This window comes from Polyodon spathula, unplaced genomic scaffold (assembly GCF_017654505.1).
Source record: "Polyodon spathula isolate WHYD16114869_AA unplaced genomic scaffold, ASM1765450v1 scaffolds_3195, whole genome shotgun sequence".
NCBI classification, from domain to species: Eukaryota; Metazoa; Chordata; class Actinopteri; order Acipenseriformes; family Polyodontidae; genus Polyodon; species Polyodon spathula.
Genome location: NW_024474659.1, coordinates 66,855 through 92,899, shown reverse-complemented (window position 1 = coordinate 92,899; position 26,045 = coordinate 66,855). Strand labels below are relative to the sequence as shown.

The 26,045-nt window shown below is 47.7% G+C and overlaps 20 non-coding genes and 3 pseudogenes across 20 annotated transcripts; all 23 read right to left on the bottom strand.

Moving 5' to 3' along the window:
• Positions 1-1,718: 1,718 nt before the first annotated feature.
• On the bottom strand, positions 1,719-1,836 carry LOC121311407. The gene has a single exon (XR_005949229.1). It is a non-coding gene; the product is annotated as a U5 spliceosomal RNA (small nuclear RNA).
• Positions 1,837-2,275: 439 nt separating this feature from the next.
• On the bottom strand, positions 2,276-2,464 carry LOC121311395. The gene has a single exon (XR_005949219.1). It is a non-coding gene; the product is annotated as a U2 spliceosomal RNA (small nuclear RNA).
• A 2,368-nt stretch (positions 2,465-4,832) lies between these two features.
• LOC121311360 lies at positions 4,833-4,950 on the bottom strand. Its single transcript, XR_005949192.1, has one exon. It is a non-coding gene; the product is annotated as a U5 spliceosomal RNA (small nuclear RNA).
• Positions 4,951-5,339: 389 nt separating this feature from the next.
• LOC121311388 lies at positions 5,340-5,535 on the bottom strand. The gene has a single exon (XR_005949215.1). It is a non-coding gene; the product is annotated as a U2 spliceosomal RNA (small nuclear RNA).
• Positions 5,536-7,972: 2,437 nt separating this feature from the next.
• Positions 7,973-8,090, bottom strand: LOC121311399. The gene has a single exon (XR_005949221.1). It is a non-coding gene; the product is annotated as a U5 spliceosomal RNA (small nuclear RNA).
• A 381-nt stretch (positions 8,091-8,471) lies between these two features.
• Positions 8,472-8,685, bottom strand: LOC121311391 (annotated as a pseudogene).
• A 2,301-nt stretch (positions 8,686-10,986) lies between these two features.
• On the bottom strand, positions 10,987-11,104 carry LOC121311420. Its single transcript, XR_005949242.1, has one exon. It is a non-coding gene; the product is annotated as a U5 spliceosomal RNA (small nuclear RNA).
• Positions 11,105-11,537: 433 nt separating this feature from the next.
• Positions 11,538-11,730, bottom strand: LOC121311386. The gene has a single exon (XR_005949213.1). It is a non-coding gene; the product is annotated as a U2 spliceosomal RNA (small nuclear RNA).
• A 2,317-nt stretch (positions 11,731-14,047) lies between these two features.
• LOC121311419 lies at positions 14,048-14,165 on the bottom strand. Its single transcript, XR_005949241.1, has one exon. It is a non-coding gene; the product is annotated as a U5 spliceosomal RNA (small nuclear RNA).
• Positions 14,166-14,594: 429 nt separating this feature from the next.
• On the bottom strand, positions 14,595-14,803 carry LOC121311390 (annotated as a pseudogene).
• A 1,915-nt stretch (positions 14,804-16,718) lies between these two features.
• LOC121311371 lies at positions 16,719-16,836 on the bottom strand. Its single transcript, XR_005949201.1, has one exon. It is a non-coding gene; the product is annotated as a U5 spliceosomal RNA (small nuclear RNA).
• Positions 16,837-17,266: 430 nt separating this feature from the next.
• On the bottom strand, positions 17,267-17,470 carry LOC121311394 (annotated as a pseudogene).
• A 1,840-nt stretch (positions 17,471-19,310) lies between these two features.
• On the bottom strand, positions 19,311-19,428 carry LOC121311418. Its single transcript, XR_005949240.1, has one exon. It is a non-coding gene; the product is annotated as a U5 spliceosomal RNA (small nuclear RNA).
• Positions 19,429-19,862: 434 nt separating this feature from the next.
• Positions 19,863-20,056, bottom strand: LOC121311380. The gene has a single exon (XR_005949209.1). It is a non-coding gene; the product is annotated as a U2 spliceosomal RNA (small nuclear RNA).
• Positions 20,057-21,982: 1,926 nt separating this feature from the next.
• Positions 21,983-22,175, bottom strand: LOC121311374. Its single transcript, XR_005949203.1, has one exon. It is a non-coding gene; the product is annotated as a U2 spliceosomal RNA (small nuclear RNA).
• Positions 22,176-22,357: 182 nt separating this feature from the next.
• Positions 22,358-22,475, bottom strand: LOC121311417. Its single transcript, XR_005949239.1, has one exon. It is a non-coding gene; the product is annotated as a U5 spliceosomal RNA (small nuclear RNA).
• A 436-nt stretch (positions 22,476-22,911) lies between these two features.
• LOC121311366 lies at positions 22,912-23,104 on the bottom strand. The gene has a single exon (XR_005949197.1). It is a non-coding gene; the product is annotated as a U2 spliceosomal RNA (small nuclear RNA).
• A 181-nt stretch (positions 23,105-23,285) lies between these two features.
• On the bottom strand, positions 23,286-23,403 carry LOC121311416. Its single transcript, XR_005949238.1, has one exon. It is a non-coding gene; the product is annotated as a U5 spliceosomal RNA (small nuclear RNA).
• A 457-nt stretch (positions 23,404-23,860) lies between these two features.
• LOC121311415 lies at positions 23,861-24,053 on the bottom strand. Its single transcript, XR_005949237.1, has one exon. It is a non-coding gene; the product is annotated as a U2 spliceosomal RNA (small nuclear RNA).
• A 181-nt stretch (positions 24,054-24,234) lies between these two features.
• LOC121311414 lies at positions 24,235-24,352 on the bottom strand. Its single transcript, XR_005949236.1, has one exon. It is a non-coding gene; the product is annotated as a U5 spliceosomal RNA (small nuclear RNA).
• Positions 24,353-24,780: 428 nt separating this feature from the next.
• Positions 24,781-24,973, bottom strand: LOC121311404. The gene has a single exon (XR_005949226.1). It is a non-coding gene; the product is annotated as a U2 spliceosomal RNA (small nuclear RNA).
• A 182-nt stretch (positions 24,974-25,155) lies between these two features.
• LOC121311413 lies at positions 25,156-25,273 on the bottom strand. The gene has a single exon (XR_005949235.1). It is a non-coding gene; the product is annotated as a U5 spliceosomal RNA (small nuclear RNA).
• Positions 25,274-25,702: 429 nt separating this feature from the next.
• LOC121311393 lies at positions 25,703-25,895 on the bottom strand. Its single transcript, XR_005949218.1, has one exon. It is a non-coding gene; the product is annotated as a U2 spliceosomal RNA (small nuclear RNA).
• Between the last annotated feature and the right edge of the window lie 150 nt (positions 25,896-26,045).

The window sequence follows — 26,045 nt, the reverse complement described above, 5'->3', positions numbered from 1 at the left end:
CATTAACGTTATGTCTATACGCCGCAGTCTCTAATATTTATCACCTTCTTTCTCTTCCTCTCCTTACTTCTATTTTCATCCTTCATCCTCCCAAGTTAGCTTTTCGTACTCCTTCATTTCACGTTTCCTTTTCTCCCCCAAGAAAGCTTTGCGTATTCCTCCTTTTCCCGTTTCCTTTTCTCCTTTGCATCTTCCTTTTCTCTCTGCTGATTGCTTCTTCTTTTCCTCCTTTCCTCCTCTTCTTCCACACTTTCAGACCAGCTCGGACCGACTACACCCTCACTGGCACTCTCTTCACTACTGCTCACAGCTCCAATCTCCTCTCTCTTTCCGCTTTTTTTTTATTTCACTCTCCGTTCCCTCCATCGCCTCACTCTCTTGCACCTTGTCCGCCCCACCATCACCTTCACCCACACCACCACCACACACACCCACACCTGCACCCCCTTTCACTTCATTACCACTCATACCCCCTCCACCACTAACCACTCTCACCACACCACCTTCCTTACTTACATCACTGCCCCCTTTACTCCCTCCACTCATTCCCTTTCCACTCCCATCTTTCTTTGCACCATCACCACCCTCCTTTGCTTGCTCACCATCCATACCACCTCCACTCTCTCCCTCTCCACTCCCATCATTCCTTGCACCGTCACCACCCTCACTTTCTCTCTCACCATCCATACCACGCTTTCCACATTCTCTGTACAGGTGGTCCAAAGCTCCACACACACTACAACTCTTTGGGGTTTTACAGGTCTTTGCTTCATGTCCTTTCCTCCTGCATTTCTGGCAAACCATCGCTTCACATTCACTCGCCTCATGCCCTTCAGTGTCACATTTAAAGCACTTTTTCGGTTGCCCAGGGTAGCTTAAAAAACCCCTGTTTCCCCCAATCTGCACTCGTCCCGGAGGGTGTATTATACCCCCCTCCTTTGAACTACAAATCCTCAGCCGTACAAAAAACTTCCACTTCCCAGTCCAAATACCAACAGGGTCAAGTACTTTAAAAGGTCCCGAAATAATGTCACACACCCGCTTGACATACTGTACAACTTCTTCTTCTCCAACATATGGGTTGTACATAAAAACAAACAGAGGTCTAACTTCCCTTGCAAATAAAGGGTCTCCAATATACAGAGAAAAAGGTTTTTCATTTTTCCTCTTTTGGTAAACATCCCAAACACTTTGAGCCAGTTCTTCATTGTACAAAGCTAAATCAAAAAACTTGTCATAGTTCTGAAAACAAAATATCGACTTCACCTCCAACTGCAGTCCTTTCAGCAAAACTTCCTTCACAAAGAACTCCCGACCACCTGGTGTATTCTTCCAATCAGCAACGTCCACAGTCTTCAGCTCCTTCTCCAAATTCTCACTCCATCGAAAACGAATGAGGTTCTGCATCCTTCTCCCAGTCGCCATCGCATGCAGCTCCCAGCGCCTTCTCTTCCTCAATGGATTCTCAGGATGCTGCGGTCATGCCACATACACTTGAAATGAGCCAAGAGGCCGAGAAGCGATGCCCACAATGGTTTTGGCCAAACGCCCCGGGCGCGGCCGCCCGCAGCAGCAGTCGTGGTACTTGCTTCTCGGGCGGGCGGAGCGGGCGGGCGGAGGGAGGAAGGAAGGAAGGAAGGAAGGAAGGAAAGGTGCCGGGCTCCAACGGGGGCGACCGCCCTTTCTGTGCTCGTTCTGCTTTTAAACTCCAGGTGGAGCCCCTCCCTGAGGGGAAGGGCTGTCCAAAAATTGGATCGAACTCGTAAATGCTCCTCTCCACGGAAATCTTTAGTAAAAGGCGAAAGGTTTATTCGAGCTGTAGAGAAGCCGGAGCGTGCCTTTGCTGGTGGCCGAGCCCTTCCGGCCGGCCCAAAGGCCCAAAGGCCCTCCCCTCTGCCAAGCGGCAGCGAGGCCACGCACGCAAAACAAAAACAGGGAACTCCTCCCAAAACGCATCTGCCGTTCCGCCCCGGCGAAAGGGCGCTTTGCTGCTGCTGCTGCTACACTGGCCTGCTGCGTGTGTTAGGCCTGCCTGAATATGAAATATGAAAAAAAAAAAAAAAAAAAAAAAAAAAAAAAGAAGAACGAAAAGAGCGGGGAAACGGCGCGTCCCAGGAAAGGGGAGGTGGGGAGGGAGGGAGGGAGGGTTAGGGCGGCCCAGGGGCTCTCTCTCTCTGGTCACTCTCGCCACCGCGCAGCACGAGAGCCGGAGCGAGCGAGCTACTCTGGGCGGAGAGACCCTAGTCTCTCTCTCTCTCTCTTTGGACCTTTCTGAGAAATGGGCACCGTTCCCGGAGGTACTGCAATACCGGGTCGATGCGTGGAGTGGACGGAGCAAGCCCCGCTTCCATCTCCCGCTTCCAAAAATCCATTTAATATAGACGGTCCCCCTATGGGGGACGTATCAGATATTAAAATGATAAGAACAGATTTTTTTTTTTTTTTTTTTTTTTTAATAAATTATTGTTTCCCCCCCCCCGCCTCTTCCCCCCCCCCCCCCTAATCCAATACTTAACAATTAAAACACAAGAATATTCAAAAAACCACAACACTTATTACAAATACAAAACTGAACACACAAATCAAAGTTTGCCTAGCTCTTACATATACACCAAACGAGTTCTGACGAAATGTATAAAAACAGAACACCATTACTTTGGTTAGCAAAACAAACATTCATAAAACACAAAACTGTTTTTTGATTACAACAAAACCTCAAATTTAATAACCAATACGGTCTATGAAATACCAAATATTCAAAACAATACAAGAAAGTAACCTTCACTTTTTACATATATGCAAAAACTACAAACAAAACATTACTATACTCCCAGAACACAAAACCCCAAAGTCCCATTATTTAACATTCAAAAACATTGAAAAACACATACAAAACAAACCTACACAAACAATACATTTCATTATAATAATATTATTACACAAAAATACAAATTCAGAAAACAAAAAAAACAAAACCATATCCCCTATTTCTTTTCTCTCCCTCAACGCTATATCTGCCTTCCATACTAGCACATTGCAAAACCTTTTCTACTCTCAAATTCATAAAGTCTCTTCTCTAGCCTTTGAACAAGTCCCTTTCTCAGTTTTTGAACCAAAGTCCCTTAATCAGTTTTTAATCATGGAATTCTTTTTCACAATAACAATACATTAGCGTATGTCTATACGTCGAAGTCTCTACATATTTATCACCTTTCTTTCTCTTCTTCTCCTCTTCTATTTTCATCTTCTCCGCCCAAGAAAGCTTTGCATATTCCTCCTTTTCCCGTTTCCTTTTCTCCTTTGCATCTTCCTTTTCTCTCTGCTGATTGCTTCTTCTTTTCCTCCTTTCCTCCTCTTCCTCCACACTTTCAGACCAGCTCGGACCGACTACACCCTCACTGGCACTCTCTTCGCTGCTACTCACAGCTCCCGCTCCTCTCTCTTTCCGCTTCTTTAAAATTTCACCCTCCGTTCCCTCCATCGCCTCACTCTCTTGCACCTTGTCCGCCCCACCATCACCTTCACCCACACCACCACCACACATACCCACACCTGCACCCCCTTTCACTTCATTACCACTCATACCCCCTCCACCACTAACCACTCTCACCACACCACCTTCCTTACTTACATCACCACCCCCTTTACTCCCTCCACTCAATCCCTTTCCACTCCCATCTTTCTTTGCACCATCACCACCCTCCTTTGCTCCTTCACCATCCATACCACCTCCACTCTCTCCCTCTTCACTCCCATCATTCCTTGCACCGTCACCACCCTCACTTTCTCTCTCACCATCCATACCACGCTTTCCACATTCTCTGTACAGGTGGTCCAAAGCTCCACACACACTACAACTCTTTGGGGTTTTACAGGTCTTTGCTTCATGTCCTTTCCTCCTGCATTTCTGGCAAACCATCGCTTCACATTCACTCGCCTCATGCCCTTCAGTGTCACATTTAAAGCACTTTTTCGGTTGCCCAGGGTAGCTTAAAAAACCCCTGTTTCCCCCAATCTGCACTCGTCCCGGAGGGTGTATTATACCCCCCTCCTTTGAACTACAAATCCTCAACCGTACAAAAAACTTCCACTTCCCAGTCCAGATACCAACAGGGTCAAGTACTTTAAAAGGTCCCGAAATAATGTCACACACCCGCTTGACATACTGTACAACTTCTTCTTCTCCAACATATGGGTTGTACATAAAAACAAACAGAGGTCTAACTTCCCTTGCAAATAAAGGGTCTCCAATATACAGAGAAAAAGGTTTTTCATTTTTCCTCTTTTGGTAAACATCCCAAACACTTTGAGCCAGTTCTTCATTGTACAAAGCTAAATCAAAAAACTTGTCATAGTTCTGAAAACAAAATATCGACTTCACCTCCAACTGCAGTCCTTTCAGCAAAACTTCCTTCACAAAGAACTCCCGACCACCTGGTGTATTCTTCCAATCAGCAACGTCCACAGTCTTCAGCTCCTTCTCCAAATTCTCACTCCATCGAAAACGGATGAGGTTCTGCATCCTTCTCCCAGTCGCCATCGTATGCAGCTCCCAGCGCCTTCTCTTCCTCACTGGATTCTCAGGATGCTGCGGTCATGCCACATACACTTGAGATGAGCCAAGAGGCCGAGAAGCGATGCCCACAATGGTTTTGGCCAAACGCCCCGGGCGCGGCCGCCCGCCGCAGCAGTCGTGGTACTTGCTTCTCGGGCGGGCGGGCGGGAGGGAGGAAGGAGGGAGGGAAGGAGGAAGGAAGGAAGGAAAGGTGCCGGGCTCCAACGGGGGCGACCGCCCTTTCTGTGCTCGTTCTGCTTTTAAACTCCAGGTGGAGCCCCTCCCTGAGGGGAAGGGCTGTCCAAAAATTGGATCGAACTCGTAAATGCTCCTCTCCACGGAAATCTTTAGTAAAAGGCGAAAGGTTCATTCGAGCTGTAGAGAAGCCGGAGCGTGCCTTTGCTGGTGGCCGAGCCCTTCCGGCCGGCCCAAAGGCCCAAAGGCCCTCCCCTCTGCCAAGCGGCAGCGAGGCCACGCACGCAAAACAAAAACAGGGAACTCCTCCCAAAACGCATCTGCCGTTCCGCCCCGGCGAAAGGGCGCTTTGCTGCTGCTGCTACACTGGCCTGCTGCGTGTGTTAGGCCTGCCTGAATATGAAATATGAAAAAAAAAAAAAAAAAAAAAAAAAAAAAAAAAAGAACGAAAAGAGCGGGAAAACGGCGCGTCCCAGGAAAGGGGAGGTGGGGAGGGAGGGAGGGTGGGGTTCTCTGGGGCTCTCTCTCTCTCTCTCTCGCTCGCTCGCTCTCTCTCTCTCGCTCTCTCTCTCTCTTTTGACCTTTCTGAGAAATGGGCACCGTTCCCGGAGGTACTGCAATACCGGGTCGATGCGTGGAGTGGACGGAGCAAGCCCCGCTTCCATCTCCCGCTTCCAAAAATCCATTTAATATAGACGGTCCCCCTATGGGGGACGTATCAGATATTAAACTGATAAGAACAGATTTTTTTTTTTTTTTTTTTTTTTTTTTAATAATAAATTTATCAATTTAACAATTAACAACACAAGACAAAAACATTCAAAAAACACAACACTTATTACAATTACAAAACTGAACACAAATCAAAAACTAGCTCATACATATACAAAAATAACTAAACAGAAACCATTACTTTACTTTAACAAAACAAAACATTCAACAAAACACAATACTGATTCCCATTACAAAACAACAACACAGTCTAATAAAACAGTAACTAAGAAACTAAACATATATTCTAACAATACAAGAAAAGACCTTCACTTTACATATATGCAAATTTACAAACAAAAACTTACTTTTCACCCCAGAACAAAATCCCAAATTCCCAATTATTTTGTAACATGCAAAACAACAAAAACACATACCAAAACATACACAAACAATATCATTTCTTATAAAATCATTACACAAACATACAAATTCAGAAAACAAAAAAAACACAAAACATATCCCATATTTCTTTTCCTCCTCCCTCCTTGCTATATCTGTCCTTACATCTAGCACATACACGCAATGCAAATTAAAAAAAAACAAAAACAAAACATTTCTTTTCCGCCTCCCTCCTTGCTATATCTGCCCTCCATCTAGCACATTCAATCTCTAGCTCACCTCCTTGCTATATCTGCCTCAGTTCATCTAGACAGAGTCAAAAAGTTTTCCTCTCTCAATTTCATACTTCTCAAGACCTTCTAACCAAAAGTCCTTTCTAAAAGTTTTCCATTCTTTAATTCTGGGTAGATTCTGGACAACATAACCAAAACATATTAACGTATGTCTATACGCCGCAAGTCTCTCTACATATTTATCACCTTTTTTCTCTTCTCTCTCCTCTTCTATTTTCATCTCCGCCGCAAGTTAGCTTTTCGTACTCCTTCATTTCCCGTTTCCTTTTCTTCTTTGCATCTTCTATTTCCGGAAAGGATCAATTCTTCTTTTCCTCTGGCACTCTCTCCTCTTCTTCCAACACTTTCAGACCAGCTCGGACCGACTACACCCTCACTGGCACTCTCTTCGCTGCTACTCACAGCTCCCGCCCTCTCTCTTTTAGACTTCTTTAGAATTTCACACCCTCCTCCGTTCCCTCCATCGCCTCACTCTCTTGCACCTTGTCCGCCCCACCATCACCTTCACCCACACCACCACCACACACACCCACACCTGCACCCCCTTTCACTTCATTACCACTCATACCCCCTCCACCACTAACCACTCTCACCACACCACCTTCCTTACTTACATCACCACCCCCTTTACTCCCTCCACTCATTCCCTTTCCACTCCCATCTTTCTTTGCACCATCACCACCCTCCTTTGCTTGCTCACCATCCATACCACCTCCACTCTCTCCCTCTTCACTCCCATCATTCCTTGCACCGTCACCACCCTCACTTTCTCTCTCACCATCCATACCACGCTTTCCACATTCTCTGTACAGGTGGTCCAAAGCTCCACACACACTACAACTCTTTGGGGTTTTACAGGTCTTTGCTTCATGTCCTTTCCTCCTGCATTTCTGGCAAACCATCGCTTCACATTCACTCGCCTCATGCCCTTCAGTGTCACATTTAAAGCACTTTTTCGGTTGCCCAGGGTAGCTTAAAAAACCCCTGTTTCCCCCAATCTGCACTCGTCCCGGAGGGTGTATTATACCCCCCTCCTTTGAACTACAAATCCTCAACCGTACAAAAAACTTCCACTTCCCAGTCCAGATACCAACAGGGTCAAGTACTTTAAAAGGTCCCGAAATAATGTCACACACCCGCTTGACATACTGTACAACTTCTTCTTCTCCAACATATGGGTTGTACATAAAAACAAACAGAGGTCTAACTTCCCTTGCAAATAAAGGGTCTCCAATATACAGAGAAAAAGGTTTTTCATTTTTCCTCTTTTGGTAAACATCCCAAACACTTTGAGCCAGTTCTTCATTGTACAAAGCTAAATCAAAAAACTTGTCATAGTTCTGAAAACAAAATATCGACTTCACCTCCAACTGCAGTCCTTTCAGCAAAACTTCCTTCACAAAGAACTCCCGACCACCTGGTGTATTCTTCCAATCAGCAACGTCCACAGTCTTCAGCTCCTTCTCCAAATTCTCACTCCATCGAAAACGAATGAGGTTCTGCATCCTTCTCCCAGTCGCCATCGTATGCAGCTCCCAGCGCCTTCTCTTCCTCACTGGATTCTCAGGATGCTGCGGTCATGCCACATACACTTGAAATGAGCCAAGAGGCCGAGAAGCGATGCACACAATGGTTTTGGCCAAACGCCCCGGGCGCGGCCGCCCGCCGCAGCAGTCGTGGTACTTGCTTCTCGGGCGGGCGGGCGGGCGGGCGGGCGGGAGGGAGGGAGGGAGGAAGGAAGGAAGGAAAGGTGCCGGGCTCCAACGGGGGCGACCGCCCTTTCTGTGCTCGTTCTGCTTTTAAACTCCAGGTGGAGCCCCTCCCTGAGGGGAAGGGCTGTCCAAAAATTGGATCGAACTCGTAAATGCTCCTCTCCACGGAAATCTTTAGTAAAAGGCGAAAGATTTATTCGAGCTGTAGAGAAGCCAGAGTGTGCCTTTGCTGGCGGCCGAGCCCTTCCGGCCGGCCCAAAGGCCCAAAGGCCCTCCCCTCTGCCAAGCGGCAGCGAGGCCACGCACGCAAAACAAAAACAGGGAACTCCTCCCAAAACGCATCTGCCGTTCCGCCCCGGCGAAAGGGCGCTTTGCTGCTGCTGCTACACTGGCCTGCTGCGTGTGTTAGGCCTGCCTGAATATGAAATATGAAAAAAAAAAAAAAAAAAAAAAAAAAAAGAACGAAAAGAGCGGGAAAACGGCGCGTCCCAGGAAAGGGGAGGTGGGGAGGGAGGGAGGGAGGGTTAGGGTGGGGCTCTCTCTCTCTCTCTCTCTCTCTCTCTCTCTCGCTCTCTCTCTCTCTCTCTCTTTTGACCTTTCTGAGAAATGGGCACCGTTCCCGGAGGTACTGCAATACCGGGTCGATGCGTGGAGTGGACGGAGCAAGCCCCGCTTCCATCTCCCGCTTCCAAAAATCCATTTAATATAGACGGTCCCCCTATGGGGGACGTATCAGATATTAAACTGATAAGAACAGATTTTTTTTTTTTTTTTTTTTTTTTTTTTATATAATAAATCTTAACAATAAAATTGTAATTGTTAATTTGTGTTCTTATAAGTTTTTGTGTTGTGAATAATGTTAATGTTTTGACTTGTGTTTTTACGTTCTGATCGAGAACTGTATATGTTTTTATTGATTTGTCTTTGGTAATGAAATGGAATCGTTTTGTTTTGTAAAGTATTTGTGTTTTGACAAAAGGGTAATGTTGTTTTGGTTAAAGATTATTTGGTTATTGCTACTTTGATTGGTTTCAAGATTGTTATGTTCTTTCATTGGAAGTTAAAATGTATATACGTTTTGATGTTTGTTTGTAATGACTATGGGGGCCCTTGTTTGGGGGTTAAAGGGTTAATAAGATTGTAAGTTTGGGGTGTTTTGTGTATGGTCAAAAAACACTATACACAAACAATATCATTTCATTATAATAATCATTACACAAACATGCAAATTAAAAAAAAACAAAAACAAAACATATTCCCCTATTTCTTTCTTTTCCCTATTTCTTTTCCTCCTCCCTCCTTGCTATATCTGCCCTCCATCTAGCACATTGCAAAATCTTGTCTTTCTCAATTTCATATTTCTCTATCTCACCTTCTAACGTAGGTCCCTTTCTCAGTCTTTCATTCCAGATCATTAATTCATGGAATTCTTTTTCACAATAACAATACATTAGCGTATGTCTATACGTCGAAGTCTCTACATATTTATCACCTTTCTTTCTCTTCTTCTCCTCTTCTATTTTCAACTTCTCCGCCCAAGAAAGCTTTGCGTATTCCTCCTTTTCCCGTTTCCTTTTCTCCTTTGCATCTTCCTTTTCTCTCTGCTGATTGCTTCTTCTTTTCCTCCTTTCCTCCTCTTCCTCCACACTTTCAGACCAGCTCGGACCGACTACACCCTCACTGGCACTCTCTTCGCTGCTACTCACAGCTCCCGCTCCTCTCTCTTTCCGCTTCTTTAGAATTTCACTCTCCGTTCCCTCCATCGCCACACTCTCTTGCACCTTGTCCGCCCCACCATCACCTTCACCCACACCACCACCACACACACCCACACCTGCACCCCCTTTCACCTCATTACCACTCATACCCCCTCCACCACTAACCACTCTCACCACACCACCTTCCTTACTTACATCACCACCCCCTTTACTCCCTCCACTCAATCCCTTTCCACTCCCATCTTTCTTTGCACCATCACCACCCTCCTTTGCTTGCTCACCATCCATACCACCTCCACTCTCTCCCTCTTCACTCCCATCATTCCTTGCACCGTCACCACCCTCACTTTCTCTCTCACCATCCATACCACGCTTTCCACATTCTCTGTACAGGTGGTCCAAAGCTCCACACACACTACAACTCTTTGGGGTTTTACAGGTCTTTGCTTCATGTCCTTTCCTCCTGCATTTCTGGCAAACCATCGCTTCACATTCACTCGCCTCATGCCCTTCAGTGTCACATTTAAAGCACTTTTTCGGTTGCCCAGGGTAGCTTAAAAAACCCCTGTTTCCCCCAATCTGCACTCGTCCCGGAGGGTGTATTATACCCCCCTCCTTTGAACTACAAATCCTCAGCCTCACAAAAAACTTCCACTTCCCAGTCCAAATACCAACAGGGTCAAGTACTTTAAAAGGTCCCGAAATAATGTCACACACCCGCTTGACATACTGTACAACTTCTTCTTCTCCAACATATGGGTTGTACATAAAAACAAACAGAGGTCTAACTTCCCTTGCAAATAAAGGGTCTCCAATATACAGAGAAAAAGGTTTTTCATTTTTCCTCTTTTGGTAAACATCCCAAACACTTTGAGCCAGTTCTTCATTGTACAAAGCTAAATCAAAAAACTTGTCATAGTTCTGAAAACAAAATATCGACTTCACCTCCAACTGCAGTCCTTTCAGCAAAACTTCCTTCACAAAGAACTCCCGACCACCTGGTGTATTCTTCCAATCAGCAACGTCCACAGTCTTCAGCTCCTTCTCCAAATTCTCACTCCATCGAAAACGGATGAGGTTCTGCATCCTTCTCCCAGTCGCCATCGTATGCAGCTCCCAGCGCCTTCTCTTCCTCAATGGATTCTCAGGATGCTGCGGTCATGCCACATACACTTGAAATGAGCCAAGAGGCCGAGAAGCGATGCCCACAATGGTTTTGGCCAAACGCCCCGGGCGCGGCCGCCCGCCGCAGCAGTCGTGGTACTTGCTTCTCGGGCGGGCGACCCGCGGGCGGGCGGGCGGGGGGAGGGGAGGGAGGAAGGAAGGAAGGAAAGGTGCCGGGCTCCAACGGGGGCGACCGCCCTTTCTGTGCTCGTTCTGCTTTTAAACTCCAGGTGGAGCCCCTCCCTGAGGGGAAGGGCTGTCCAAAAATTGGATCGAACTCGTAAATGCTCCTCTCCACGGAAATCTTTAGTAAAAGGCGAAAGGTTCATTCGAGCTGTAGAGAAGCCGGAGCGTGCCTTTGCTGGTGGCCGAGCCCTTCCGGCCGGCCCAAAGGCCCAAAGGCCCTCCCCTCTGCCAAGCGGCAGCGAGGCCACGCACGCAAAACAAAAACAGGGAACTCCTCCCAAAACGCATCTGCCGTTCCGCCCCGGCGAAAGGGCGCTTTGCTGCTGCTGCTACACTGGCCTGCTGCGTGTGTTAGGCCTGCCTGAATATGAAATATGAAAAAAAAAAAAAAAAAAAAAAAAAAAAAAAAAAAAAAAAAAGACGCCTTCGCAGCACTTTCGCCGGTCGCAGGCGTCAAGGAGGTGGGGAGGTCCCCTCGGGGTTAGGGTTGGGGCTGCTGGGGCTCTCTCTCTCTCTCTCTCTCGCTCTCTCTCTCTCTCTCTCTCTCTCTCTCTCTCTCTCTCTCTCTCTCTCCTCTCTCTCTCTCTTTTGACCTTTCTGAGAAATGGGCACCGTTCCCGGAGGTACTGCAATACCGGGTCGATGCGTGGAGTGGACGGAGCAAGCCCCGCTTCCATCTCCCGCTTCCAAAAATCCATTTAATATAGACGGTCCCCCTATGGGGGACGTATCAGATATTAAACTGATAAGAACAGATTTTTTTTTTTTTTTTTTTTTTTTTTAATAATAAATATATTCTTAACAATTAACAACACAAAAACATTCAAAAAACACAACACTTATTACAATTACAAAACTGAACACAAATCAAAAACTAACTCTTACATATACAAAAATAACTAAACAGAAACCATTACTTTACTTTAACAAAACAAAACATCCAAAAAAAACACACAATACTAATTCCCATTACAGCACAAAAACACAGTCTAAAACAAAAAACTAAGAAACTAACCATATATTCTAACAATACAAGAAAATGACCTTCAATTTACATATATGCAAAACTACAAACAAAGTATTACTATGCTCCCCAAAAACATTTGGGGTTTAAGGGTTCTAACATTGTAAAACAACAAAAACACATATTGTGATGTGTTTGTATACAAACATATTAGTATGTTATAATAATCATTACACAAACATACATATTTCAGTAAAGGGGGATAAAACAAAAGGAGGAGGGAGGAACTTTATCACTCCGGAAGGTTGCTCGTTCGTAACGTTTTGGATATAGAGAGTTGCAAAAAGAGAATCTCGAGTGGAATACTTCTCTCAGGGAACCTTCTGAAAAAGTACCTTTTCAGTTTTTCAGAACCAAGTCCAAAATTCTGGTTATGTTTCTTTTTGCATACAGATAACAAACGTCAGAGATGTATGTCATATACGCCCGCCAGTAGAAGGAGAGGAGATTTATCACCTTTTTTTTCTCTTCTCGGGTGTCAATTTTCCTCTTCTCCCAGCCCAAAGTTAAGCTTTTCGGAAACCTTCATTCCCGTTTCCATTTTACTCCTGCAAGCATTGTCTCCGCGTGATCAGAACTGCTGATTGCTTCTTCTTTTCCTCCTTTCCTCCTCTTCCTCCACACTTTCAGACCAGCTCGGACCGACTACACCCTCACTGGCACTCTCTTCGCTGCTACTCACAGCTCCCGCTCCTCTCTCTTTCCGCTTCTTTAGAATTTCACTCTTCGTTCCCTCCATCGCCACACTCTCTTGCACCTTGTCCGCCCCACCATCACCTTCACCCACACCACCACCACACATACCCACACCTGCACCCCCTTTCACTTCATTACCACTCATACCCCCTCCACCACTAACCACTCTCACCACACCACCTTCCTTACTTACATCACCACCCCCTTTACTCCCTCCACTCAATCCCTTTCCACTCCCATCTTTCTTTGCACCATCACCACCCTCCTTTGCTCGCTCACCATCCATACCACCTCCACTCTCTCCCTCTTCACTCCCATCATTCCTTGCACCGTCACCACCCTCACTTTCTCTCTCACCATCCATACCACGCTTTCCACATTCTCTGTACAGGTGGTCCAAAGCTCCACACACACTACAACTCTTTGGGGTTTTACAGGTCTTTGCTTCATGTCCTTTCCTCCTGCATTTCTGGCAAACCATCGCTTCACATTCACTCGCCTCATGCCCTTCAGTGTCACATTTAAAGCACTTTTTCGGTTGCCCAGGGTAGCTTAAAAAACCCCTGTTTCCCCCAATCTGCACTCGTCCCGGAGGGTGTATTATACCCCCCTCCTTTGAACTACAAATCCTCAACCGTACAAAAAACTTCCACTTCCCAGTCCAGATACCAACAGGGTCAAGTACTTTAAAAGGTCCCGAAATAATGTCACACACCCGCTTGACATACTGTACAACTTCTTCTTCTCCAACATATGGGTTGTACATAAAAACAAACAGAGGTCTAACTTCCCTTGCAAATAAAGGGTCTCCAATATACAGAGAAAAAGGTTTTTCATTTTTCCTCTTTTGGTAAACATCCCAAACACTTTGAGCCAGTTCTTCATTGTACAAAGCTAAATCAAAAAACTTGTCATAGTTCTGAAAACAAAATATCGACTTCACCTCCAACTGCAGTCCTTTCAGCAAAACTTCCTTCACAAAGAACTCCCGACCACCTGGTGTATTCTTCCAATCAGCAACGTCCACAGTCTTCAGCTCCTTCTCCAAATTCTCACTCCATCGAAAACGAATGAGGTTCTGCATCCTTCTCCCAGTCGCCATCGCATGCAGCTCCCAGCGCCTTCTCTTCCTCACTGGATTCTCAGGATGCTGCGGTCATGCCACATACACTTGAGATGAGCCAAGAGGCCGAGAAGCGATGCCCACAATGGTTTTGGCCAAACGCCCCGGGCGCGGCCGCCCGCCGGAGCAGCCGTTGTACTTGCTTCTCGGGCGGGCGGGCGGGCGGGCGGAAGGAAGGAAGGAAGGAAGGAAGGAAGGAAAGGTGCCGGGCTCCAACGGGGGCGACCGCCCTTTCTGTGCTCGTTCTGCTTTTAAACTCCAGGTGGAGCCCCTCCCTGAGGGGAAGGGCTGTCCAAAAATTGGATCGAACTCGTAAATGCTCCTCTCCACGGAAATCTTTAGTAAAAGGCGAAAGGTTCATTCGAGCTGTAGAGAAGCCGGAGCGTGCCTTTGCTGGTGGCCGAGCCCTTCCGGCCGGCCCAAAGGCCCAAAGGCCCTCCCCTCTGCCAAGCGGCAGCGAGGCCACGCACGCAAAACAAAAACAGGGAACTCCTCCCAAAACGCATCTGCCGTTCCGCCCCGGCGAAAGGGCGCTTTGCTGCTGCTGCTGCTACACTGGCCTGCTGCGTGCGTTAGGCCTGCCTGAATATGAAATATGAAAAAAAAAAAAAAAAAAGAACGAAAAGAGCGGGAAAACGGCGCGTCCCAGGAAAGGGGAGGGTGGGGTCCCTCCACCCCTCCAACCCTCCCCTCCAAGAGGAGGGAGTGGTGGAGAGGCTCTCTCTCTCTCTCTCTCTCTCTCTCTCTCTCTCGCTCTCTCTCTCTCTCTCTCTCTCTCTCTCTCTCTCTCTCTCTCTCTCTTTTGACCTTTCTGAGAAATGGGCACCGTTCCCGGAGGTACTGCAATACCGGGTCGATGCGTGGAGTGGACGGAGCAAGCCCCGCTTCCATCTCCCGCTTCCAAAAATCCATTTAATATAGACGGTCCCCCTATGGGGGACGTATCAGATATTAAACTGATAAGAACAGATTTTTTTTTTTTTTTTTTTTTTTTTTTTTTTTTTTTTTATTATTGAAAATTGTTTTTTTAAAAGTTACTCAAACAAATCAACACGTTACATTAATTGTTAAGTTTTCAAACAATACCGGTTTAGGGGTTTATAGAAGGTGTTTTAGTAGGGGTATGTACACGTAAGAAAAACTTCCAAAAACAAAAAAAAAAAAAAAAAAAAAAAATAGACTTTAACGTTGTCAAAGAGAAAATAATAAAGAGAAAAATCATGTGTTTTGATAAAGGGCGAGGAAGAGAGCCCTTCCCTCTCCTTAGCTCTTCCAACCTCTTCTTCTTTGCTTCAAACAAAATCCTCATCTTTTTCTTCTTCATAGCATAACCATTCACCCTCCATAAATCTCATTACCCGCAGTCTCTCCTTCCACTTCATCAACTTCTCAAAATCCTGGGGACATGCCCACCTCATTAAGTCTTCTAAATCTTTTTCGGTCACCCTGCTACTCCTCTTCTTTACCTCTTCCTCCTTCTTCTTTACCTCTTCCTCCACCCTATCACCCCAACTCGAACTTGATGTTGCTCCCTCCTCTCCTCCTTTCATCCTCCTTGTTTGACATTCAGCGGTCCTCTCATCCTTCCCTTCTCTGTCTTTCCTCTTCCTCTGTACCTCTCCTTCTACTCCCTCCATTGGGTCGGCAACAGATTGCTCTTCCCGGGACCTCTGCTGGTCATCTTTGGAACTGCCTTCCTTCTCTTCCTTTCTCAGGTCTCCGCCTCTTCCCTTTGTTTGCTCAGTTCCACATTTTCCCGCCGTTCCGCCTCCTTCCTTTGTGACTCCTCCCCCAACACTCTTTCCTTTGTTCTTTTGACTCTCCTTTTCCTCTGGCTTTTTTTCAGTCTCTGGATCCTTTTTAGGTTGTTCTTTTTCTTTTTCTTCTGTTTTCTTTTTCCCTCCATCTTTAGCTACTTGAGCATAACTTTTAGCACTTCTCGGGCAGTCTCTGTATATATGCTCCGTTGAGCCACACAAATTGCATATCACTCCCCTGGGGCAGTCTCTAGAAAGATGTCCTGTCTCTTGGCAATTTTTACAAACCACCTCCACACATTCAGCCACAAAATGACCTTCTCTATTGCATTTAAAACACACTTTGGGCTGTCCTCTATAATAAAATGTTCCTCTCACTGCTCCAATTGTCAGGTCAGGACGAATATGCAGTAACTTCCCTTCATTGATATTCAATCTTATAAAATATTTCCAAACGCCATTCCATACATGTTCAGAATCTTTCATTTTCTCAGGAAGCTCACTCCTCAACTCACATTTCCTTTTCAGGCTGGTTATAATATCTAAAACAGGAACAAATGGGGAAGACATTGTCACATATGCCGCTCTCCAGTCCATCAGAAACAAAGGTTCCAAACTGAACACACTGGCCGGCAGCACCAATTTACTCTCGTCGAACTTCCTCATGATTTCCCAGCAGGCTTCCTTGGTTTCCAGGGTCACATCAAACCGTCCTTTAGCGATGTAGTCCTTCACACAAAGAATATCTTCTGCCTCCAGGTCAAACAGCCCAAACAGCATATCCAGAACAAACTTCCGTCTCCCCCATAAACCAGCAAGTTGTTTAAGCTGGAATCGGAGAGTATTTCGTCCTCTAAATCCATCTTCCATTTTTTTATTTTTAGCAAATAATCCTTTCAGCTCACGCTTCCAGGGTCTTTACCTTCGCCTTCTAAACTTACTTGACCGGAGCCAAGAGGCCGAGCCAAGAGGCCGAGAAGCGATGCCCACAATGGTTTTGGCCAAACGCCCCGGGCGCGGCCGCCCACCGGAGCAGCCGTGGTACTTGCTTCTCGGGCGGGCGGGCGGGCGGGCGGGCGGGAGGGAGGGAGGGAGGAAGGAAGGAAGGAAGGAAAGGTGCCGGGCTCCAACGGGGTCGACCGCCCTTTCTGTGCTCGTTCTGCTTTTAAACTCCAGGTGGAGCCCCTCCCTGAGGGGAAGGGCTGTCCAAAAATTGGATCGAATTCGTAAATGCTCCTCTCCACGGAAATCTTTAATAAAAGGCGAAAGGTTCATTCGAGCTGTAGAGAAGCCGGAGCGTGCCTTTGCTGGTGGCCGAGCCCTTCCGGCCGGCCCAAAGGCCCAAAGGCCCTCCCCTCTGCCAAGCGGCAGCGAGGCCACGCACGCAAAACAAAAACAGGGAACTCCTCCCAAAACGCATCTGCCGTTCCGCCCCGGCGAAAGGGCGCTTTGCTGCTGCTGCTACACTGGCCTGCTGCGTGTGTTAGGCCTGCCTGAATATGAAATATGAAAAAAAAAAAAAAAAAAAAAAAAAGAACGAAAGAACGAAAAGAGCGGGAAAACGGCGCGTCCCAGGAAAGGGGAGGGTGGGGAGGGAGGGAGGGAGGGGTTTCTCCTGGGGCTCTCTCTCTCTCTCTCTCTCTCTCTCTCTCCTCTCTCGCTCTCTCTCTCTCTCTCTCTCTCTCTCTCGCTCTCTCTCTCTCTCTCTCTCTCTCTTTTGACCTTTCTGAGAAATGGGCACCGTTCCCGGAGGTACTGCAATACCGGGTCGATGCGTGGAGTGGACGGAGCAAGCCCCGCTTCCATCTCCCGCTTCCAAAAATCCATTTAATATAGACGGTCCCCCTATGGGGGACGTATCAGATATTAAACTGATAAGAACAGATTTTTTTTTTTTTTTTTTTTTTTTTGCAATTTTATTGAGTTAAAGTAAGGGGTTTTTATACAACACCCGTTCAAAACTAATAATTCTCAAAATTCTAAGTTCCCCAAAAAAAACCACAAAAAAAAGACCCATATTATAAATCCACAAAAAACCCAACACCCTTTCAAAAATTGTAAATCTCAAAATTCAAAGTTCACAAAAAAAGAACCCAAAACTACTCTAAACTATTTCCCTCACTTTCTCGCCGCTTCTTCCGCCTTCTTCTTTGCTTCCAGAAAAATTCTCATTTTCTCCTCTTCATATTCCTTCCATTCTAAATGCGAAACCCTCGCTCCTCTTATCCTCTCCTTCCATCTCATTAAATTTTCATAGTCCCTGGGACATGCCACCCTCATTAAATGCTCTATATCTTTCTCCGTCCACACGACACTCTTCTTCTTAACCTCTTCCTCCCTCTTCTTTACCTCTTCCTCCTTCTTCTTTACCTCTTCCTCCACCCTATCACCCCAACTCGAACTTGATGTTGCTCCCTCCTCTCCTCCTTTCATCCTCCTTGTTTGGCATTCAGCGGTCCTCTCATCCTTCCCTTCTCTATCTTTCCTCTTCCTCTGTACCTCTCCTTCTACTCCCTCCATTGGGTCGGCAACAGATTGCTCTTCCCGGGACCTCTGCTGGTCATCTGTGGAACTGCCTTCCTTCTCTTCCTTTCTCGGGTCTCCGCCTCTTCCCTTTGTTTCCTCAGTTCCACATTTTCCCGCCGTTCCGCCTCCTTTATTTGCGACTCCTCCCCCAACACTCTTTCCTTTGTCCTTCTCATTGTCTTTTTTCCCAGATTCTTTTTCTTTCTCTGTTTTCTTCTCCTCTGTATCCTCTTTTTTCTTTGTTCCTTCACTGGCTGCCTGAGCATAGCTTCTCTTGCTTTTCGGACAGTCCCTGTACATATGCTCTTTTGAGCCACAGAGATTGCACAACATTCCTCTGGGGCAGTCCCTAGAAACATGTCCCGTCTGCAAACAGTTTCTACAAACAACCTCCTCACACTCTGCAGCAAAATGTCCACACCGGCCACATTTAAAACACACTCTGGGCTGACCTTTGTAATACAGAGTCCCTCTAACAGTTCCAATCATCAAATCCGGTCTGACATGAATCATATTCCCCTCCTTAGTGCGCAGCCTAGCAATATACTTATACATTCCATTCCACAAACCTTCAGAATCCAGGTTCTTAACTGGGAACTCGCTCTTCAACTCAAAACTCCTTTTCAAAGCTGTAGTAATATCCTCCACTGGAAAGAAAGGACAGGCCATTGTAACAAAAACTGTTCTCCATTCCTGCAGAAACAATGGCTCCAGGTTGAAAACTCTGGCTGGCAACTGCTCCTTATTCTCTTCATATTTCCTTAACACCTTCAGGCACTCCTCTTCTGTATTCAAAGTCAGGTCGAATAAGCCTTTAGCGATGTTCTCCTTCAGGCAATGGACATCGTCTGCTCCCAACTCGAACAAACCAAAGACGACTTCCAACACGAACTTCCTTCTTCCCCATAGGCCAGTCAGATCTTTTAGCTGGAATCGAAGCGTGTTCTTCCCATACCTTTCTTCCATTTCCGGATCAGTCTCTATCAAGCTCACGCCTTCTAGATCTTTACCTTTCGCCTTCTAGACACTCACTTGGTATGAGCCAAGAGGCCGAGAAGCGATGCCCACAATGGTTTTGGCCAAACGCCCCGGGCGCGGCCGCCCGCCGCAGCAGTCGTGGTACTTGCTTCTCGGGCGGGCGGGCGGAGGGAGGAAGGAAGGAAAGGAAGGAAGGAAGGAAAGGTGCCGGGCTCCAACGGGGGCGACCGCCCTTTCTGTGCTCGTTCTGCTTTTAAACTCCAGGTGGAGCCCCTCCCTGAGGGGAAGGGCTGTCCAAAAATTGGATCGAACTCGTAAATGCTCCTCTCCACGGAAATCTTTAGTAAAAGGCGAAAGGTTCATTCGAGCTGTAGAGAAGCCGGAGCGTGCCTTTGCTGGTGGCCGAGCCCTTCCGGCCGGCCCAAAGGCCCAAAGGCCCTCCCCTCTGCCAAGCGGCAGCGAGGCCACGCACGCAAAACAAAAACAGGGAACTCCTCCCAAAACGCATCTGCCGTTCCGCCCCGGCGAAAGGGCGCTTTGCTGCTGCTGCTACACTGGCCTGCTGCGTGTGTTAGGCCTGCCTGAATATGAAATATGAAAAAAAAAAAAAAAAAAAAAAAAAAAAAAAAAAAAAAAAAAAAAAGGAAAACGGCGCGTCCCAGGAAAGGGGAGGAGGGGAGGGAGGGGGGGAAGAAATCCCCTCCACCCCAGTCTCTCTCTCTCTCTCTCTCTCTCTCTCTCTCTCTCTCTCTCTCTCTCTCTCTCTCTCTCTCTCTCTCTCTCTCTCTCTCTCGCTCTCTCTCTCTCTTTTGACCTTTCTGAGAAATGGGCACCGTTCCCGGAGGTACTGCAATACCGGGTCGATGCGTGGAGTGGACGGAGCAAGCCCCGCTTCCATCTCCCGCTTCCAAAAATCCATTTAATATAGACGGTCCCCCTATGGGGGACGTATCAGATATTAAACTGATAAGAACAGATACATTTTTTTTTTTTTTTTTTTTTTTTTGAAAAATAATTTTATTTAATCAATGGTTTTGGCCAAACGCCAAAAAAACATTCGCAAAACACAAAACATTATTATCATTACAAAAACCAAAAAAAACTAAATCAAAATCTAACTATTACATATAAAACAATAACTAAGAAACTAGACATATAATCACAAAACTGATTCAAAAAACAGAAATCTTTCTTTTTTCCTTTTTTTTCAATACAATCAAAACCACAAAACAAACATTTATTCAAAAAAAACAATCATAAAGTCTTTCTTCAACTCTATTCCTCCAAACTAATACTTTGGTAGGTGCCTTCTCATCACCTCGTCCGCCTTCCACTTTGCTAAATCCAAAATCCTCCTTCTCTCTTCCTCATATTTTTTCCACTCTGTCTCTGTAATCCTTTCCTTTCTCATTCTCTCCTTCCATGCCACAAGCTCTTCATATTCCTTAGGACATACAGTGTTCATTAACTTCTCTTCTGAAGTTTCACCATCTTTTTGTTCTTTGCTCTGTCCTGTTCTCTTCTTCTCCTCTTCCTCCATTGCTTCACCCCAACTCTGGCCCGTTGTTAAACCTTCCTTTCCTCCTCTTATCTTTCTCGATGGGTCTTCACTAGTCCTCACCTCCTTTCCTTCTCTATCTTTTCTCTTTCTCAGCACCTCTCCCTCTGCTCTTCCTGTCAGGTCTGAAGTAGAATGCTCTGGGGACCTCTGCTGATCAGCTTTGGAACCACCTCTTCCCTCCTCCTTTCTCGATTCTCCGCCCTTTTCCTTTGTCTGTTCAGTTCCACTTTTTCCCGCCGTTCCGCCTCCTTTTTTGCTAGCTCCTCCCCCAACACTCTCTCCTTTGTTCTTTTCAGTTTCTTTTTCATCTGGTTCTTTTTTTCTCTCTGTGTTCTCTCCTTTTGAATCTTCTTTTTTCTTCTCTCCATCTCTTGCAGCTTGAGCATAACTCCTAGCACTCTGCGGACAGTCCTTATACACATGCTCATTTGCTCCACAAAGATTGCATTTAATCCCACTGGGGCAGTCTTTAGAAACATGGCCAGCCTGATTACAGTTCTTACAAACAATCTCTTCACAGTCTGCAGCAAAATGCCCTGCTCTATTGCACTTAAAACAAACTCTTGGCTGACCTCTGTAGTAAACAGTGCCTCTTACCGCACCAATCCTAAAGTCAGGTCGAACATGAAGCAACTTTCCGTCCTTCATATGCAATCTTGCCGTGTATTTCCACACCCCATTCCATATTCCTTCCGAATCCATGGTCTTCAGAGGTATCTCACTCTGTAGCTCAAAACGGCTTTTCAAGCTTGTGGTAATATCCTCCACTGGAAAAAAAGGGCAGGACATTGTCACAAAAACTGTCCTTCAGTCCTGAAGAAACAAAGGCTCCATATTAAACGCACTGGCAGGCAACTTTTCCTTGTTAGCTCCAAAAATCTTCATTACTTTCAAACAGTGTTCTTCTGTCTGCAGAGTCAGGTCAAATCTCCCTCTCCCGATGTTCTCCTTCAAACAAAGTACATCTTCGACATCCAACTCCAATAGCCCGAAGACGACCTCCAACACAAACTTTCTCCTTCCCCACAATCCCGAGGATTGCTTCAGCAGAAAGCGAAGGGTATTCTTTCCATGATCTTCCATTTTGCAAATAATTACTTTCTATCCAGCTCACGCCTTCTAGAACATAACCTTCGCCTTCCCAACAGCACTTCCAGAGCCAAGAGGCCGAGAAGCGATGCCCACAAAAAAAAAAAAAAAAAAAAAGAACGAAAGAAGCCTTAGACGCAGGGTCTCAAGAAGAATATCCTCTTTTCCCATCCAAAAAGGCCGAAAGAGAGGGAGGCTTGAGAGGAGGGAAGGGAGCGAGGCTCCCTCTAGCAAGGCGAGCGGAAGGTGTTAGGGCGGGCGAGCAAGGAGAGAGAGCGGCGGAGGCTCGCGGGAACCATGCACCGTTCCCTGAGGTACTGCAATACCGGGTCGATGCGTGGAGTGGACGGAGCAAGCCCCGCTTCCATCTCCCGCTTCCAAAAATCCATTTAATATAGACGGTCCCCCTATGGGGGACGTATCAGATATTAAACTGATAAGAACAGATACTACACTTGATCTGAGCCAAGAGGCCGAGAAGCGATGCCCACAATGGTTTTGGCCAAACGCCCCGGGCGCGGCCGCCCGCCGCAGCAGTCGTGGTACTTGCTTCTCGGGCGGGCGGAGGGAGGGAAGGAAGGAAGGAAGGAAGGAAGGAAAGGTGCCGGGCTCCAACGGGGGCGACCGCCCTTTCTGTGCTCGTTCTGCTTTTAAACTCCAGGTGGAGCCCCTCCCTGAGGGGAAGGGCTGTCCAAAAATTGGATCGAACTCGTAAATGCTCCTCTCCACGGAAATCTTTAGTAAAAGGCGAAAGGTTCATTCGAGCTGTAGAGAAGCCGGAGCGTGCCTTTGCTGGTGGCCGAGCCCTTCCGGCCGGCCCAAAGGCCCTCCCCTCTGCCAAGCGGCAGCGAGGCCACGCACGCAAAACAAAAACAGGGAACTCCTCCCAAAACGCATCTGCCGTTCCGCCCCGGCGAAAGGGCGCTTTGCTGCTGCTGCTGCTACACTGGCCTGCTGCGTGTGTTAGGCCTGCCTGAATATGAAATATGAAAAAAAAAAAAAAAAAAAAAAAAAAAAAAAAAAGAACGAAAAGAGCGGGAAAACGGCGCGTCCCAGGAAAGGGGAGGTGGGGAGGGAGGGAGGGTTAGGGTGGGGCTCTCTCTCTCTCTCTCTCTCTCTCTCTCTCTCTCTCTCTCTCTCTCTCTCTCTCTCTCTCTCTCTCTCTCTCTCTCTCTCTCTCTCGCTCTCTCTCTCTCTCTCTCTCTCTTTTGACCTTTCTGAGAAATGGGCACCGTTCCCGGAGGTACTGCAATACCGGGTCGATGCGTGGAGTGGACGGAGCAAGCCCCGCTTCCATCTCCCGCTTCCAAAAATCCATTTAATATAGACGGTCCCCCTATGGGGGACGTATCAGATATTAAACTGATAAGAACAGATACTACACTTGATCTGAGCCAAGAGGCCGAGAAGCGATGCCCACAATGGTTTTGGCCAAACGCCCCGGGCGCGGCCGCCCGCCGCAGCAGTCGTGGTACTTGCTTCTCGGGCGGGCGGAGGGAGGAAGGAAGGAAGGAAGGAAGGAAGGAAAGGTGCCGGGCTCCAACGGGGGCGACCGCCCTTTCTGTGCTCGTTCTGCTTTTAAACTCCAGGTGGAGCCCCTCCCTGAGGGGAAGGGCTGTCCAAAAATTGGATCGAACTCGTAAATGCTCCTCTCCACGGAAATCTTTAGTAAAAGGCGAAAGGTTCATTCGAGCTGTAGAGAAGCCGGAGCGTGCCTTTGCTGGTGGCCGAGCCCTTCCGGCCGGCCCAAAGGCCCAAAGGCCCCTCTGCCAAGCGGCAGCGAGGCCACGCACGCAAAACAAAAACAGGGAACTCCTCCCAAAACGCATCTGCCGTTCCGCCCCGGCGAAAGGGCGCTTTTTGCTGCTGCTGCTACACTGGCCTGCTGCGTGTGTTAGGCCTGCCTGAATATGAAATATGAAAAAAAAAAAAAAAAAAAAAAAAAAAAAAAAACGAAAAGAGCGGGAAAACGGCGCGTCCCAGGAAAGGGGAGGTCCCAGGAAAGGGGAGGGAGGGTTAGGGTGGGGCTCTCTCTCTCTCTCTCTCTCTCTCTCTCTCTCTCTCTCTCTCTCTCTCTCGCTCTCTCTCTCTCTCTCTCTCTCTCTCTCTCTCTCTCTCTCTCTCTCTCTCTCTCTCTCTCTCTTCTCTCTCTCTCTTTTGACCTTTCTGAGAAATGGGCACCGTTCCCGGAGGTACTGCAATACCGGGTCGATGCGTGGAGTGGACGGAGCAAGCCCCGCTTCCATCTCCCGCTTCCAAAAATCCATTTAATATAGACGGTCCCCCTATGGGGGACGTATCAGATATTAAACTGATAAGAACAGATACTACACTTGATCTGAGCCAAGAGGCCGAGAAGCGATGCCCACAATGGTTTTGGCCAAACGCCCCGGGCGCGGCCGCCCGCCGCAGCAGTCGTGGTACTTGCTTCTCGGGCGGGCGGAGGGAGGAAGGAAGGAAGGAAGGAAGGAAGGAAAGGTGCCGGGCTCCAACGGGGGCGACCGCCCTTTCTGTGCTCGTTCTGCTTTTAAACTCCAGGTGGAGCCCCTCCCTGAGGGGAAGGGCTGTCCAAAAATTGGATCGAACTCGTAAATGCTCCTCTCCACGGAAATCTTTAGTAAAAGGCGAAAGGTTCATTCGAGCTGTAGAGAAGCCGGAGCGTGCCTTTGCTGGTGGCCGAGCCCTTCCGGCCGGCCCAAAGGCACTCCCCTCTACCAAGCGGCAGCAAGGCCACGCAAAACAAAAAAAGGGAACTCTTCCCAAAACGCATCTGCCGTTCCGCCCCGGCGAAAGGGCGCTTTGCTGCTGCTGCTACACTGGCCTGCTGCGTGTGTTAGGCCTGCCTGAATATGAAATATGAAAAAAAAAAAAAAAAAAAAAAAAAAAAAAAAAAAACGAAAAGAGCGGGAAAACGGCGCGTCCCAGGAAAGGGGAGGTGGGGAGGGAGGGAGGGTTAGGGTGGGGCTCTCTCTCTCTCTCTCTCTCTCTCTCTCTCTCTCTCTCTCTCTCTCTCTCTCTCTCTCCTCTCTCTCTCTCTCTCTCTCTCTCTCTCTCTCTCTCTCTCTCTCTCTCTCTCTCTCTCCTTTCTGAGAAATGGGCACCGTTCCCGGAGGTACTGCAATACCGGGTCGATGCGTGGAGTGGACGGAGCAAGCCCCGCTTCCATCTCCCGCTTCCAAAAATCCATTTAATATAGACGGTCCCCCTATGGGGGACGTATCAGATATTAAACTGATAAGAACAGATACTACACTTGATCTGAGCCAAGAGGCCGAGAAGCGATGCCCACAATGGTTTTGGCCAAACGCCCCGGGCGCGGCCGCCCGCCGCAGCAGTCGTGGTACTTGCTTCTCGGGCGGGCGGAGGGAGGGGAGGAAGGAAGGAAGGAAGGAAGGAAAGGTGCCGGGCTCCAACGGGGGCGACCGCCCTTTCTGTGCTCGTTCTGCTTTTAAACTCCAGGTGGAGCCCCTCCCTGAGGGGAAGGGCTGTCCAAAAATTGGATCGAACTCGTAAATGCTCCTCTCCACGGAAATCTTTAGTAAAAGGCGAAAGGTTCATTCGAGCTGTAGAGAAGCCGGAGCGTGCCTTTGCTGGTGGCCGAGCCCTTCCGGCCGGCCCAAAGGCACTCCCCTCTGCCAAGCGGCAGCGAGGCCACGCACGCAAAACAAAAACAGGGAACTCCTCCCAAAACGCATCTGCCGTTCCGCCCCGGCGAAAGGGCGCTTTGCTGCTGCTGCTACACTGGCCTGCTGCGTGTGTTAGGCCTGCCTGAATATGAAATATAAAAAAAAAAAAAAAAAAAAAAAAAAAAAAAAAAAAAAAAAAAGAACGAAAAGAGCGGGAAAACGGCGCGTCCCAGGAAAGGGGAGGTGGGGAGGGAGGGAGGGTTAGGGTCTCTCTCTCTCTCTCTCTCTCTCTCTCTCTCTCTCTCGATCTCGCTCTCTCTCTCTCTCTCTCTCTCTCTCTCTCTTCTCTCCTCTCTCTCTCTCTCTCTCTCTTTTGACCTTTCTGAGAAATGGGCACCGTTCCCGGAGGTACTGCAATACCGGGTCGATGCGTGGAGTGGACGGAGCAAGCCCCGCTTCCATCTCCCGCTTCCAAAAATCCATTTAATATAGACGGTCCCCCTATGGGGGACGTATCAGATATTAAACTGATAAGAACAGATACTACACTTGATCTGAGCCAAGAGGCCGAGAAGCGATGCCCACAATGGTTTTGGCCAAACGCCCCGGGCGCGGCCGCCCGCCGCAGCAGTCGTGGTACTTGCTTCTCGGGCGGGCGGAGGGAGGAAGGAAGGAAGGGAAGGAAGGAAAGGTGCCGGGCTCCAACGGGGGCGACCGCCCTTTCTGTGC